Below are 15,455 nucleotides of genomic sequence, written 5' to 3'. Positions count from 1 at the left end.
TGACCAGCCTGGAGGTGTGTATGTCTTTAATATATATTGAAACTCCACCTCCTTTGGCTTTACTGCCCACAGTTTGGGGTCTGAATGTATGACAGGATGAGTAACCAGGTAAGGCTGGGGTGCTCTTCGCGACTTTGAACCAGGTTTCTGTGACTGCACAGATGTCAGCATTTTCCAGTGCAGTTTCATGTTCAGGCTCCTAGCGTTTAGCAGCAAGACCTTTAATTTGTGTTTTGTTGAAATGTTTATGCTGGCAGTTTTAACCTCATCACTTTTCCTAAAAAAGACAGTATGGGGGAGGCAAGAGCCTTTGCAAGATGCCTAAAGCCCAAGTGAGACAGATGAAGGCCATCACTGGCAAAGCATTGTGGTCTGTCGGTCATATCTTCCCAGCCTGTCAGGTACTGGATCCCCCTGGAATCACACCAGAAAATAAGCCAATTGTTAAAGTCAATCATTTTTTGTTTGTATTGGGGGCATCATTCCGGGTGATGGTAGAATGCTGCTTAAGGCTAGGGACATACCTGCCTGGGACACATATTCAGCAAGTTCAATCAGGTCTCTGTTCAGATAGTATAGGGAGGTACCTCTCAAGTCATTGATATACTGACTACTACACAACCACAGTAAACACATACAGGCTTATGTATTACTATTACAACAGAGTAAAAACCACAGGCAGCACTGCCAAGAAAACTCAAATCCACAACTCAAAATTAATGTTTCAATGTGTATATAACCATTTTTATCTCTCGCTTTGCAGTATGCTGGCATGCATGTTCCATATTTCATACAAGGCAGGCAGCTGTCACTTGTCACAGTATTTGATTACAGGTTATAACGTAATGCAACAGCATTGAACAAGACACAGGTGAGACAACTTTAATTCTGAGGAGAACTCCCCTTATCCTGCACTGCAGTGTCAGCAAGCCATCTACCTGGTGTGGGAAAAGAACCCACAGCATTCTGCACCAAAGTCAGGTGTGCTACCTGTTGTGCTCCTGATATGTGTATGCCATCAGCACAAAGTCTAGAGAAAATGCATAATAAGTGTTGTCATCCTAAAAATAATTTCACCTGTAACATAACACTATCCACATTTTTACATATTTCTTCACAGGGTCAGCACCAGAAGAAACTTCATCCTGTGCTGTAGCACAGCAGGCTGATTTTGACAGCAGAGTAGTTGCTGACAATGATGCCATAGCTTTCATACTCATGACACAGCCTGATGACAGTGACATACAGTCGCAAAGTGTACTGACTGGGCTGTCAACACCGCAGCAGGTGGGTAACTCCTGAGGCAGTGATACACTTTCACACACTTAGCACAATTAAGATACATCATTACCACAGGGTATGTACAGATACACCGTGCAGCTCACCACTTGCTTCTTGTGCACAGTCTGAACCCCTTCTTCTTCAGAGGGAGCAATACCTACCGTCAGACCTGTACACAGAGATGCCAGGTGAAGACATATTTCATAGTTAGCTCCAGAGATGCACAGGTTCTTGGCTGCCCAGCACCAGGTGTGCAGTGACATAGTTCAGGCCCATGCCAGTGCCATTGATAGTACAAGATGATTATAGAGTATACAGGGAATATGTGAGGAATTTCACTAGTACATGAGAGTGCTGGAGGCCAAGGGCAATACTATGATGATTCTCATACACAATATGGTTGCACACACAGCATCCATGCCAGCCTCCATGCACACACACTTGAAAAGCCTTTCAAGACACACTTTGGGAGCACAGGTGGACTTAGCTGGGGAACCGTTTGCATATGTGTAGGCTGAACACTTCATAAATCTCAAGAAAGTGCAACAGGCATTCATGTGGATTCCCTAAGGAAGAAGATAGCCAGGCTTCATCAGACTTCCACAAAGTACGGTAGAGTGTTTCAGTCAAGGTGTAGGTCCCACAGCACAGTTATGGCACTGTGAAGAGGTTCCTGTGCATCCAGTGTAGTAAATCTCATCAAAACAGCAAATCACAGCTCTTGCTCCCAGTCTGTGGGACCATCACCCACACTGTCCTTAGGGAACATTGTATATGAAAACTTCCATATATAACTTACATTTTGAAAATCAGTAAGAGGAAAACAGTACTCACCCAGTAGTCAATTTCAATACACAGCTACTGTTGTACTTTTTACTTGAATCTGAAAAACAATAAAAAGAGAATATCACAGGATAAGAAAGTGAGAGCGGGAGAGACAGAGAATAAATATTTTTTCCAGTGCAAGTAATTGAAGGACAATAACACTCATTCTCTCTTCTGGGCACTGGAATGAAAAATATCACTATAGCTATGAACATGTTTCATCACACTTGCTTTTACGTATTTAACTCAAACCTTGTCAGTATAACAACAGCTTGTACCACGCATCCCTCAACACTATACAAATGATGATCGATAGTAAAGGTTTCATAATGCCTATTTTTTACACACTTGAGAGTAAAAGTATTTTTAGTTGAATAATAAAAAATGCCTGCCCTACGGTGTAAGTTGACCATGCAACATGCAGCATAGCCCACAAATAGCACTGCACTACATTAAGTATTATCTGTGTGAATGTTTTGTTTCACTTTCACTAAGTGAATGTCATGGCCCATAGCTGTGGACTAGATGCCACCTCCTTTCTTATGCAGCTGTATAATGTGCATGAGCATGTGGCAGGGGTTGCTGTGCTACTGCTGTTCACTGGTCCATGTCACTGTCATCACTGATGGGAGGAACAACAGAGGGAGGTGCACTGCATTTATTAGTGACTGGCTGTGGCATCTGCACATGATCATGGAGTGCAGAATGCAGAAAGAGTAAACGTCCTGTATTCAGTAGCTAGGTCTTCATGAAGAACACCTTCAAACTTGTCCAGGCAACAGAAATGGGCTTTGAGCAGCTCAAACACTCTCAGTGGCTGTTTGTGTCTGAGATAGGACATTGTTTAAGGGATACTCAGCAGCTCCCTGGTAGTTAGGAAGTGGTGTTATTAGCCAATATTTGAGTGGGTAGACTTTGTCACTTGCAAAACAAAAGAGGGAGGGGATACATAACAAAGGGGGAGTAATTACTCAAAACTAATTATACCACTCTACTTATACTGAAATAGATGTGGTTAGGAACAGTAAAATACTTTGCACACACTAACTAGGTGACCATAAAGAATCCTTCCTTGCAGGAAGAGGTGATAGAGTCAGCATGTTTGCTAAATTTGGGAGTCATAGGCACTGCATTACCCTGGGCCTGTACATTACTGATGCACCCCAATGAATCACACTACCTGGCAGTTGATGGAATGACAGCACTTCCTGTTCCAATACCACTAACTCATTCCATGTGGATCTCTGTAAGGGGCCCTAATGGTAACATGGGTGCAATCTGTCATGCTAAGCACCTCAGGAAAGCATGCCATCCCATAGAAAGCACACCTAGGTTCATAAGTAAGTGCTAGACTGACTGCTCTTGTGGGAAATTTTAAGCCTAGCCCTTTTCCCTTTTTCTTCTTGAATGAACGTATCCCATTTGGCTAGAGATTGGCCTTACCCATCCTGTGGTCAATAATTATATATTACCCCTAATGAGAATCACTGGGATTGTACCATAGATAAATTGAGGCAACCCAAGCATGAGATAAATCATTCAGGAGCTGCTTCCTGTCCATTAATGGTACAGGGGGCTGTCCTGACCATGAATTTGCACTTTAATATAGATAGGGATGTGGCTGGGGAGTCTGTTCCAGAGCAGTGGCATCTAGTGCAAGATATACTTATCTCTCTCCAAACTGTTCTGTTGATGTTGTAGAAGAGATTTAAATCCCTAGACTGAGTATCTCTGATACCGTTTGACTTGCTAATATGCAGTAAAACCATCAGTTCTGGGTCCATGGTATTGGACTGGCCCTGAGGTGACACTGGGAAATAGATGTACTGATCTGCATGTGCCATGACTATATCAGGGAACTGCTGAAGCTTATGCAATACCCATCTTGTTCTCAGTTTGTATCTAGAAGTGGAGTATCTCTTAAGCTTCTGCCTTGAGGATACTTTAGCAGTACAGCACAGATGCAGATAGATAGATTCCTTTATTGTCATTGCACAAGTAGAACAAAATTTGTAGCAATCATAAAGGTGCATTCACATATAACAAACATAGTTAAATAGAAAAGACAATGCAATATCATACAGTGCCATACAATACAATAGATCAGCTAAGTTATTGCACTTGGATATATTGCTCATGTGAAATTGAAATACAGTTGATAGTATTAAAATGAAATAAGGTGAAAAGAATGTAAACATGTACTTTATAGTGCAAATAAAATGACTGCTGTTTATACTAATCAGAGTCGATCAATGTAAATGTTTGGCATTATTCAATTTTTGTATGGCTCTAGGGTAAAAACTGTTCTTAAATCTATTTGTCCATGATGGCATAGACTTGAACCATCTGCCAAAGTGCAACAACTCAAACAGATAGTGTCCAGGGTGGGAAGGGTCTTTCAGTACATTGTCTGCCCTGCTGTGTGTGATGAAAAATTCCTCCAAGGAGGGCAATGTGCAGCCAGTGATTTTCTGGGCAGAGTTTATAATCCTCTGAAAGGCTTTCTTGTCTGCCACTGAGCTGCTGGCATACCATGTAGAAATGCAGCATGACAGCACACTCTCGATGAAGCAGAGGTGCAAGTTGTTTTTTCCTGAGAATCCTCAGGAAATGGAGAGACTGTTATGCCTTCTTAACTGCCACTGTAGTGCTTGTAGACCAGGAGAGACCTTCTACAATGTATATACCCAGAAACTTGGCAGGAACCCTTTCCACGCAATCTCCATTGATGTATATTGGGTTGTAGTCTATGTTGTGCCTCTGAAAGTCTATTACAAATTCTTTTGTTTTTGGCAGAGTTCATAGTGAGATTGTTCTCAGTGCACCATGCTATCAATCTTTGGACTTCATTCCTATAGGCTGTCTCGCCTCCTCCTGAGAGAAGTCCAACCACTGTCATGTCATCTGCGAACTTACTGATGGTGTTAACAGAATGGGAGGAGACACGGTCAAAGGTGTAGAGAGTGTATGGAAGAGGTCTCAACACACAACCATAGCCTTGTGGGATGCCGATGTTAAGTATAAGGGTAGAAGAGAGGTAGGGGCCTAATCTAACTATCTGAGGATGGTTAGTCAAAAAGTCTTTAATTCAATGGTAAGCAGGTTTTGAAAGTCCTAAGCCAGCGAGTTTAGTGGTCAGTCTGTCCAGAATAACTGTTAAAAGCTGAACTAAAGTCTACAAAGAGCATCCTCACATAACTCCCCTGCTGCTCAAGATGGGAAAGTGCAATGTGTAAGGCAGTGGAGATGCATCTTCTGTAGACCTGTTTGCTCTGTAAGCATATTGATATGTGTCAGTAGTGACTGGGAGACCATCTTTGATGTATCGCAGGACCAGTTGTTCAAAGCTATTCATAATGACTGATGTAAGTGCCATTGAACAGTAACTGTTGAGACTGCTGATAACAGGTTTCTTTGGTAGTGGAATAATCGTGGTTGACTTAGGGACAGGTTGAAGATCTTTGTAAAAACCTCAGAGAGCTGATCCATGCATTCTTTCAACACTCGTCCTATCACTTCATCAGAGCCAGCAACCTTTTTTGGGTTAACCACTCTGAGCACACGCCTCACATCATGCTCTTGCACTGTAAAGGTGTGGTTGTAGGGAGTTGTGGATGACGTGAGACAGCTGGAGCCTGTCTGCTGGGGCCTAGATGTAACCATCTCTGCTGATTCCACCTCAAAATGAGCAAAGAAATAATTAAGTTTCTCTGCCATCGAGATGTCATCATCAACAGCCATGCAGTTACTGGTTTTGTAATTAGTAATATGCTGGATACCTTGCCACAGTCACCATGGGTCACTGTTGGTGAAGTGGTTTTCAATCTTCATTTTCTAGGCCACTTTAGCCTCATTGATGGTTCTCTTTAGATGGGCTCTAGCCATGCGTAAAGGGCTCTGTTGCCACACCTGAAGGCTACATTGTGGTACTTAAGGAGAGATCTGACCACCTTCGTCATTCACAGCTTCTGACTGGGGTACAAATGAATATGTTTACCAACAATGACATTGTCAATATAGTTTTTTATGTAGCAAAGTACAGTTTTTGTGTACACTTCCAAGTCCTGATCTCAAAAATGTCCAAGTTAGTCCTTTCAAAACAATCCTGTAGCTGTGAGAATGCTCCTTCAGGCCTTGTTTTAACATTCTTTATAGTAGTTTGGACTTTTCTCCTGAGAAGAGTACATGATGGAGTCAAGAGTATGGATAAATGATTTGACTGGTCTAAGTGAGGCATCTGTTTTGTCCTATAACCATCTTTGATATTTGAGTAGGCCTTATCCAGTGTGTTTTCCCCCTGGTTACACATTTGATGTGTCGATGAAATTTAGGTTGAACTGTCTTTGAGTCCATGTGACTGAAATCACTGGTATTAATATGAGCAGCTTCTGGGAGGGTATTTTGCTGCAAGTTAATGGTACCGAGCAGGTAGCCTAGAGCTGTGCTAGCGTTAGCTCCCGGTGGAGTATAAACAGCTTTAACTGTAACAGCGGTAAGCTCCTGAGGTAAATAAAAGGACCTACATTTGATTATCAGGTACTCCAAATCAGGAGAGCAGTGACTTATCTCTAATCTTTGTGTTGGTACACCAACTGTTATGTACATAGGTACAAAGCCCCCACATTTACTCTTACCAGAATCTTTATTTCTCTCCCAGTGAAATGCTGTGTGGCCTGCTAGCTCAATGAATACATATGGTATACATGAGTGTAGCCATGTCTCTGTGAATAGTAAAACGCAACAGTCTCTTATGTGTTTGTTATCACAGATCTGTAGATGTAATTCATTCATTTTGTTTGTGATGTATCCATTATTGGTAAGAAATATGCTAGGAAGAGATGGTTTGTGTGGATGTTTCCTTAGTCTAATGAGTAGCCCAGACCGGCATCCGTGCTTTTGCCTCCTGTAGCCTCTCCAATTTTGTCGCATTCCTGAACTGACAACAATCCACGTGGAGCCTGGTGACCTTACTATCTCCTCTGGTATGTCATGTGAATGCAGGAATTCACTTGTGACAGCCTGATTATACTGAAATCCGATGTTTAGAAGATCTTGACACCTGTACTTAGCATGGTTAAACTTAACAATAACCAACATACATATAATAAAAAATGAACACCAAAAGGGAGAGCTTAGAGCCACTGCATCTGTGTGCACCACCATCAGCAGCCACAAAAAGCAGCTGTGAATCACACAAAAAGGGAGGAGCCCCCTAATTTACATTACATATTAGCAGATATTGCATATGTTCCTCATTTACATCTCATTATACCTTCATTTGCACACTACTTTCTCATACTCATTCAAACATTTGTGCCCCAGAGCATCTGATGTCTCTGAATTGCACCTTACATGTGCTTAGGCACAACCAGCACAGATTCCCAATATGCCTAAGTGCAGTGACTATGAATACGTACCCTTATATCAAACATCCTGTCTTGCTTTGTGCTTTTATGCAAAACTGTTTGGCAAGAAAAGCTTTATTTGACTTTTGAGTTATATTTTATTTTACTTTTATCTCTATTTTTTTACTTTGTTGATAGAAAAGGATAGGTTGTAGGCTGGCACATCTAGCAGCTTAGTGTGACAAACATGACCAATGCTGTGAGTTAGAATAATTACGTACTTCCCTTTTTGTAATGTTATTTTGGTTTAATATTGGTTTGTATACTGTTTGTATATGTATTCATATAAGTTGACTTAATTTACTAGTTCTAATGTATGTGAATCCTCTGAATATTAATTTAGATACTTTTATTTTTAAATGTTTTAAATTATTTTTGAATGGCTTAAAGTAGATTCATTAAATAAGTATGCCATCAGTGATTTGCTGAAAAATAAATATTTTGTCCAATGTACTGAATGCTTTATTCTCATATACGGACGCATAAATATATATGTTTATGTGTATACATATCTATATCTATCTGTATGTATGATTGTATATTATATTTATATGATGGCACTGCAGACTTATGTTCCCCATGTCAAAAGCTGAATGATTTGCTTTCTGTTTTTGATAGTAAATTTAGTTTTGCGTTGAGGATATTGCACTTATACAATTCGCACAACTTGGAAAACTGTTGTTATATGTATTATTGACTGGGCTGATGTGACAAATATTAGGCAAAGTACAAGTAGACCATATTTAGAAAACAAAGTGCCCTCTATAAATATCACTCAACCCCAGTCAAATTACAAATCAAATTACAGATGACACCTTTGTGATTCGGGATACAAATATACGGAAATTGGTGGTTTCAGTGCATTTAGAACATAAAAAAAAGAAAGCAAGGGAAAGGGTCACAACAAATAACTGGGAAGAAAAAACTGACTAATGCAGATAAAAATAAGCAAAATATATACTAAATGAAAGGACACCATTTTGATATGTAATACTTAGATTATAGAGAAGTATAATATTCAATCACATGACATTTAGTACACAAAAAAAGAAAGGGCTGACTAAAGGGAAAAAATTTACTTGAACTTGTAAGTATTAAGGAGAAAGAATTGAAAGACTAAGGCTGACAACATGGCTAAGGCTGTGGAAGTACAAAGACAGCTAGATGAGAATTGTATGCTTGTAGATGATTTAGGTGATGAAAACAGTGAGTAATAAGATTTATGGAATGAAGAATGTTCTTTTTTAACAAGTGAAAGAGCAGGCATTACTGAATTAGAGGTGTGAGATTCATCATGTCAGGGTGAAAAGGACATATTAGAAAGTGGAGATTCAGTTATTAAAAGAACTGATACTCACTTTTGCAGTGAGGATAATGACCACTGAATAATGTTATGCCCTCAAAAAGCAAAAATAAAGTATATGAGTAGGGTCCTATAAAGCTTAAATGTAAGGAAGTAAGGAAGTATGGAGCAGTTTTATTCATCTTTAGGGACTCAATGATTGTAAGTAAGGAATTTACAGCCCTCTTAGCATAGCTTGTGCAATTAGAACTTATTTTTCAGAAATACCGTATATAAAGGAGAAGTCTGGTCAGTGTGAATGAAGATCACAACTTCTTGTATAAAACATTTGGTTAGTTAAGGCCCATCTCTGCAGCTGTATATTTGGGACAATTGTTCCAATTAAGAGGGTTAAACTTCATTATTTTTTTTTTATATTTTTAGAGAATTTGTATTAAAACTAAAAGTCTTGTTAAATGTGACATAGGTTCTAATGTTGACGATAAGAAAAAACTGTATAAGGGATCAATCTGCTAAACAGTGGGTGTACGTATCACAAAAACTGGAAATAGACATTTAAAAATGCTATCATGTACAATAGGTAGATATAATATTTCTTATGGCAACACTTTACATATTATCTTGGAATATGAATGGCCTCATGTATAGCCAAAAAAAAAGGATATTTAATTATATTAAGAAATGCAGTGTGTAAATAGCAGTGCTACAGGAAACACATTTGGGAAGAACTGAGCATGTGAATTTCATGAAGGATTTTGGGATGGATACTCAGCAGAATATCAGGGACAAAGGAAAAGAGGAGTACTTTTATTAATTGCATTGCTAGAGAAGCCCCAGTAGTGACAGAGACGGTAAAAAAAAGACAACAATGGCAGATTTTTGTTAGTAAGGGACTACTGGCAAGAAATGAGGATTACGCTGGCATGTATTTATATTCCACTTAAAGCTGCTATTATGGAGCTTAAATTTAGTTATGACTACTACTTACAGGTAGAGACTGGAATTTGATTTACCGCAATGAGGTTGTATTGGGGGTGGGAAGAGAAAATATAACAAAATATGGTAGATTTCTGCAGACATTTATGAAAATGTTTGGTATGGAAGATGTGAATTCAGTAGTAGGAACTCTGAGAGAATTTACATATTATTCCCCAAGGTACAATAGAAATGATATTCTACAGTAACATGTGCATTTACTTGAGAACTTTGACACACATCTAATAATTATTTCAGATCATGCACCAATAATTACCAAGATAGAAAATGCAGGGTAATGAAGTAAAAATGAGACACTGGTGCTTCTCCTCCTACCTGTTAATAATCAAAATGATTCGGGAGCTGTTAGGAAAGATAGAAAGTACCCCCGAAATTATAGCTAGTGAGAGGGATAAAATGAAAGTGGAGTTTTAGGTAAAATAAAATAAAAAGAGATACAGTTAAGAAGTAACAATTAAGAGGGGTTGCCAACAGTTAAAGTATTACAGAACAAGAAGAGACACAGTTGCAGAGTGCTAAAGGGAAAATAAGAGAAGAGAATACATGGATAATATTCATAAGTTTAGAAAGATTGCTGTTAAGCAACTATTTTTGATAATAGCGCAAGAGCACAAAAACTTTTGGCACAACGACTTAGGCAACAGAAAGTAAAAAGGTTTGTTGCCAAACTTAGGGAGCCTATAGCAAGAAAAATAAGCAGAGGTCTTGTACAGGTATTAGAGATATTTCAGAAATTTTATGAAAATTTGTATAAAGCATGGAAGTGGGGAAATCAAGAAAAAGCACAAATGTAAATATTTATGGAAGACTTAAATATGACAAGGTTTAGAAGCAGATGAGGCTCAACCATCAACAGTAAGATGAGAAGAGATAAAAATTGTGATGTATAACCAATCAGCAGGAAAGTCTCCAGAAATGGATGATATTTTGCATGGTGGAAGATTGGAAGCTAGGAGGGAAGAAAGTAATAAGGAATAGGACAGTTTTGTTTAACAGTGTTTTAAAATGAGGGGAAGCATCAACATCCTGGAAAAAAGGTTGTGGTGGCTGTAATTCCTAAAGATGGTAAAGATCAATCAGATCCAGCTTCAAGTAGGCCCATTTCAATTTTAAACCATGATTATAGTGTTTATGTCTATAATGGCTAAAAGCATGACAAAGGTGTTGCCAAATTCGATAGATGTGGATCAGTGAGGCTTTGTGGAGGAGATGCATACATTTGACTAGATTAACAGAGCAACGATGATCCAGAGGGAAGCATAAAGTTAGAAAATACCACTGTTAGTGGAGGGTCTTGATGCCGAGAAAGCATTTGAAAGAGTAAGCTGGGATTTTATGAGCAGGACAATGGAAGCATTTGCATTTCCTGACACAATAATAAGGTTAATTAGGAGAATATATGAGGGATCAGCAGCAAAAAACAAAATGAGAGGGTTCCTCTCTAATAAGTTGTTTCTGAACAGAGGTACTAGGTATTGGTGTCCACTTTCCCCTTTATTTGTTATATTTAGAACCATTGGCAAAGAAAATAAGGGACTCGGAAATTCAATTATATAATTGGTATAGTATTCAAGAAAAGATAGCTTTCTTTGCAAATAATGTTATTTTGTACTAGATACAATCAAAAAAGGATATTGAAGTGTTGTAGAACATTCTGAGACAGTTCTGGTTTTTTTCGGGATATAAACTTAATGAAAATAAAACAAAGACCATAGCTGTAAACTATGTACCAATACATGAATTGGTTCAGCAATACCCATATTTATGGTGATGTGATAAAATGAAGTTTTTAGGAATATGATTTAAAATGGATGCTGTTATGGCAGCTAAAGAATATGTGGGAAGAGACTAAACAAAAGATCTGATGTTGTCCTTTTCATTCTTCTTTGGATCGACTGACTCAGCAACAGTTTACAAACTTTGGATCCAACTCTCAAGTTCCTCCCTCTACCCATAATGCTCTAATCCATCCCCAATATATCGGGTCTCATTTGTCACCATCTAGCATGGACATAGATCCACTCTAGTAGAGTTTTCTGTTTGTGTAGTTAGTGTTTGTTGAATATTAAAACCACTTCCTTTTCTGGTTAACTAGTTATATTTCCTCCCTCTCAGTTGTTTGTTTTTATTCTGTCCATTAGCGCCCTGTCTTTTCGAGGTAACTTTCACATACCATTGTTGGTACCTTTCTTTATATAGATTTACCCTTTCCTATACCTCTTTCTTAACCAGATAAATAGGGTATACTTAACTACACTTTTTGGTTCTCTAGCCTTAATCTACCTTAAAAAAAAGTTAGTTATACTTTACTTACTTTTCTAACATGTTTTTTTTATTGATAGCTAATATGGCTGAGAAGCCTGCAGGTTTTAAAAAAAAGTGCTTCCCGTGGCTACAAAATTCCCAACTCAGATGCCCACAGGGAGTGTGTTTACTGTTTGGGAGCAGCACATCTGAGTACAAACTGTACCATTTGTGCTGCATTTAATTCCTGGACTGTTGCAGACAGAAGAAACAAATTAGTCTTCAAAGGATTATTGCCTCTGTCTTCTTCTTTCTCTGGGACTCAACGCCACCGCAAACCATCCAAGGTTCTGTTAGAGCATAGGAGACCAAAGTCTCCAAAGAGTTCTTCATTCTCTGAGCCTCCACAAAATATTTGAAGATCATCAGATCCGAGTTCATTGGATCCAAAGAGGAAAACCTATGGATTTTAAGTCTTTGGATCTGATAGTTATTTCAGCCAATATTACTATTCAACATATGGATCTGAAACCATCAGATCTGACTTCAGGTCAACCCTATTTCATCTTGGCTCTACTATCCACTAATGCAAACTGCAAGAAAACACTCTAGACCTCAGTCAGCTACTTCATCTGTCAGGTCCTCCAGGAGTGTTTCTGAAATGGAAGTGGATAGGATGATGGGAAAGTTCTTTAGAACTCAGATCCAGATGGTGGCTATACTGTCTTCATCTCCCATCAGATCTGTGAGCCTTCCTACTACTGCCTATACAGTTGTATCTTCTCTGATCCATCCTTCAGTGTTGGAGCTCCAGTTTCCAGAAGTTCTGAGAGTACCAGTGTCAGAGCTGAAGAGAATTACATTTTCGACCCCAATGATTTCTCTGACCAGTTCTGCCCCTATTCCTTTTGATGGGGATGAGTCTCAGAGCTGATGTGTCAGTGGCAGATCCGTGGGGCCAGGAACTACTCTGATGATGTCTAGTCCCCTCCTTGCCCCTCAGAGCCTCAGCTCTAGATAGCACAGGTCTGGTTCCCTCCTCGAGGCATGGATCAGCACAAAGTCATGATCTGCCTGCATTGGAAGTCTTGGCTGCAGTGCAACTGTCCAAGACTTCTCTGGGTTCATCAGCCTTTGAGGTTGTGGAAAGGGTCTTCTGTCATTCAAGAGATCCAGTCTATCATATGGACTCTGATCTTACCACCTTTCCCTCTGTGGTTCTGAGCTCTGATCCTGTCAGTCCTACTCCACAGGGACAGCAAGTTCCATCTAGTATCCAGACAGTTCCCATGGAAGAACCACCCCTCTCTTCAGACACCTCAACAGAGCATCCCATCAGGAGGTTTACCAAAAGAGAACTTGCAAAAGGAGACACATAGGTTCACCCTTGGAATCTCTCACCGAAGGTACTGAATTCAACGAAAGGAAATGTGGTACCCCATATCACCACCTGATGGCACCTCATTTGGAGATATTCTGGAAATCCTTAAGCAGAAAGGTGGTTGGTCCTTCTCCTGAGGAGTCAGTATTTTTGGAGGCTTTTGGTGTTGGCCCATCTCCTTTTTGGGTGACTTCCCCAGCTGATGAGCTTATCAACCTAATCTCCCACCAGGTTTGGAAGGAACTGGATTCTATTCAAACTATTCCATGCCAACCAGGCAAAATTTTATCTATCTATCTCTCTCTCTCTCTCTCTCTCTCTCTCTCTCTCTGAGTCCATGTCTGCAGAAGATTACAAAAGGTCATCTTCACAGCTGGCCACTCTTATCTATTTCAGTGCGTCTATGAGGTTGATTTCTCATGCAGCAGAAGGCACCTCACAGGCTGCCAGTTCAGGCATTGCTGTTAGATGACATGCCTGGATGTGATTATGCAATTTTGTAGAGCCTTTCAAATCTTCTTTCATCAATGCTCCCTTTGATGGAACATCCTTGTTTGGTCCTTCTGTGAAAGAAATGCTTTCCAGCAGTGAACAGTAAGGAAAGACTCTGTCTGCTGTAAGGATTCACTTTTTGACCCCTCAAAATTTTTTATCAAGGAATCAAAGAGGAGGCAAAAAATGTGGCTCTGTAAATTCATGGGATCTTTCCAGGATTCACATGGAGACACCTCCTTCAGAGGGAGAGGAGGGAGTTTAAACAGAGAACACTGTCCTCACCGCAGAGGAGGGCCACAGAATCAGGATTTCTGAGTTTCTTTCTGGATAGACCCTTTCAGTGCTCCTGAAATGCTGCCCAACTGCCCACCTCTGGAGGCACTTGGGGGAGGCTTGTCCTTGCACCCAGATGCCTGGGCTGCTATAACAACAGATTAATATGGCTGCACACTTTGTGGCTGTGGCTACTCTGGCCCCTGATTTGCGTTTCATATTTTTGTATGGTTTGTGTCAGTCTGTTTTCCATTTGTGAGTCATTTGGCTGGTTGGGTGTGCAGTGTTTCTATGCTTGGTCTGGTGGATTGCCTTGTGTTTTGAGGATTTTTGGTCTTTCAGAGGTCATTGAGCTGATAGTGGTTGTTTTCGGGCCTGTCAGGTTGCACCAAGTGCAGGTATCAGAGCCTGATTTGTTGATTTTTGGGTTCTGTTTTTATTCCTTTGAGTGAAAGGACTGGTCCAGGACTTGGGACATTGCTGGTGTTGGAGGATGGAGGTGACGACCTCGGTGAGGATGGTGTGGATGGAGAGGATTGCTGTGGCCACTGTAAGCATTTGAGTCTCAGTTGGTGGCAGTTGTGCCGAGTGCAGGTAGGATTGGAATGAATTCAGAGAGGGAGAACTGGGACTAGGAACATTGCTGGTGTTGAGGATGGGTTGGTGACAGTGTGGATGGTATGGATGTTGAGGATGGCTGCAGTCACTGAAATTGCCACTTGGATGGGCAGAGCATGGTTATTGCAGCTTCAGTGCCTTTGGATGGCTTGGACTCTGCTGTTGTTATGTGTATTGTTTTTGTGTTATGTTTACACATGAGCCTAGAGAAATGTAATTTCGTTCAGCTGCGCACTTGCTGTTTGGTCTGAATGACAATAAACTTTACTTTGACTTTGACTAAAAATAATATCCAGACGTTACTTTATACGATTTCCCAAAATGCCCTCTTCCAAAAGAAGAAAGCTTTTCAGTGTTCCATCCAGTCAAAGAGAAGCTGCAGCTCAAGAAATTCAAAAACTGATGGACAAAAGGGGAGGTTCTACCAAACCAGAGAGGATTCAGAACTTATTAAAAATAATTTTTAGTGCCAAAGAAGACAGGCAACCTGAGACCAATTTGGATCTAAGCAGCCTGAACCAGTTTATGAGGAAATCAAAGTTCCAAATTGTCACGGTCCAGTCCATTCTACCTCTTTTACACAATGATGATTGGATGTGTTCAATCAGTCTTCAGAATGTATACTATCACATTA

At 40.0% G+C, this 15,455-nt stretch overlaps 1 protein-coding gene across 1 annotated transcript in view; it reads left to right on the top strand.

The window, feature by feature from the left end:
• LOC122794241 (radial spoke head protein 6 homolog A-like) overlaps window positions 1-15,455 on the top strand; it is a 673,939-nt gene that overhangs the window by 219,846 nt on the left and 438,638 nt on the right. The window lies entirely within an intron of this gene.

Source organism: Protopterus annectens, chromosome 1.part0 (assembly GCF_019279795.1).
Source record: "Protopterus annectens isolate FY-2018-M chromosome 1.part0, PAN1.0, whole genome shotgun sequence".
Classification (NCBI taxonomy): Eukaryota; Metazoa; Chordata; order Ceratodontiformes; family Protopteridae; genus Protopterus; species Protopterus annectens.
This window is presented reverse-complemented; position numbering and strand designations above follow the sequence as displayed.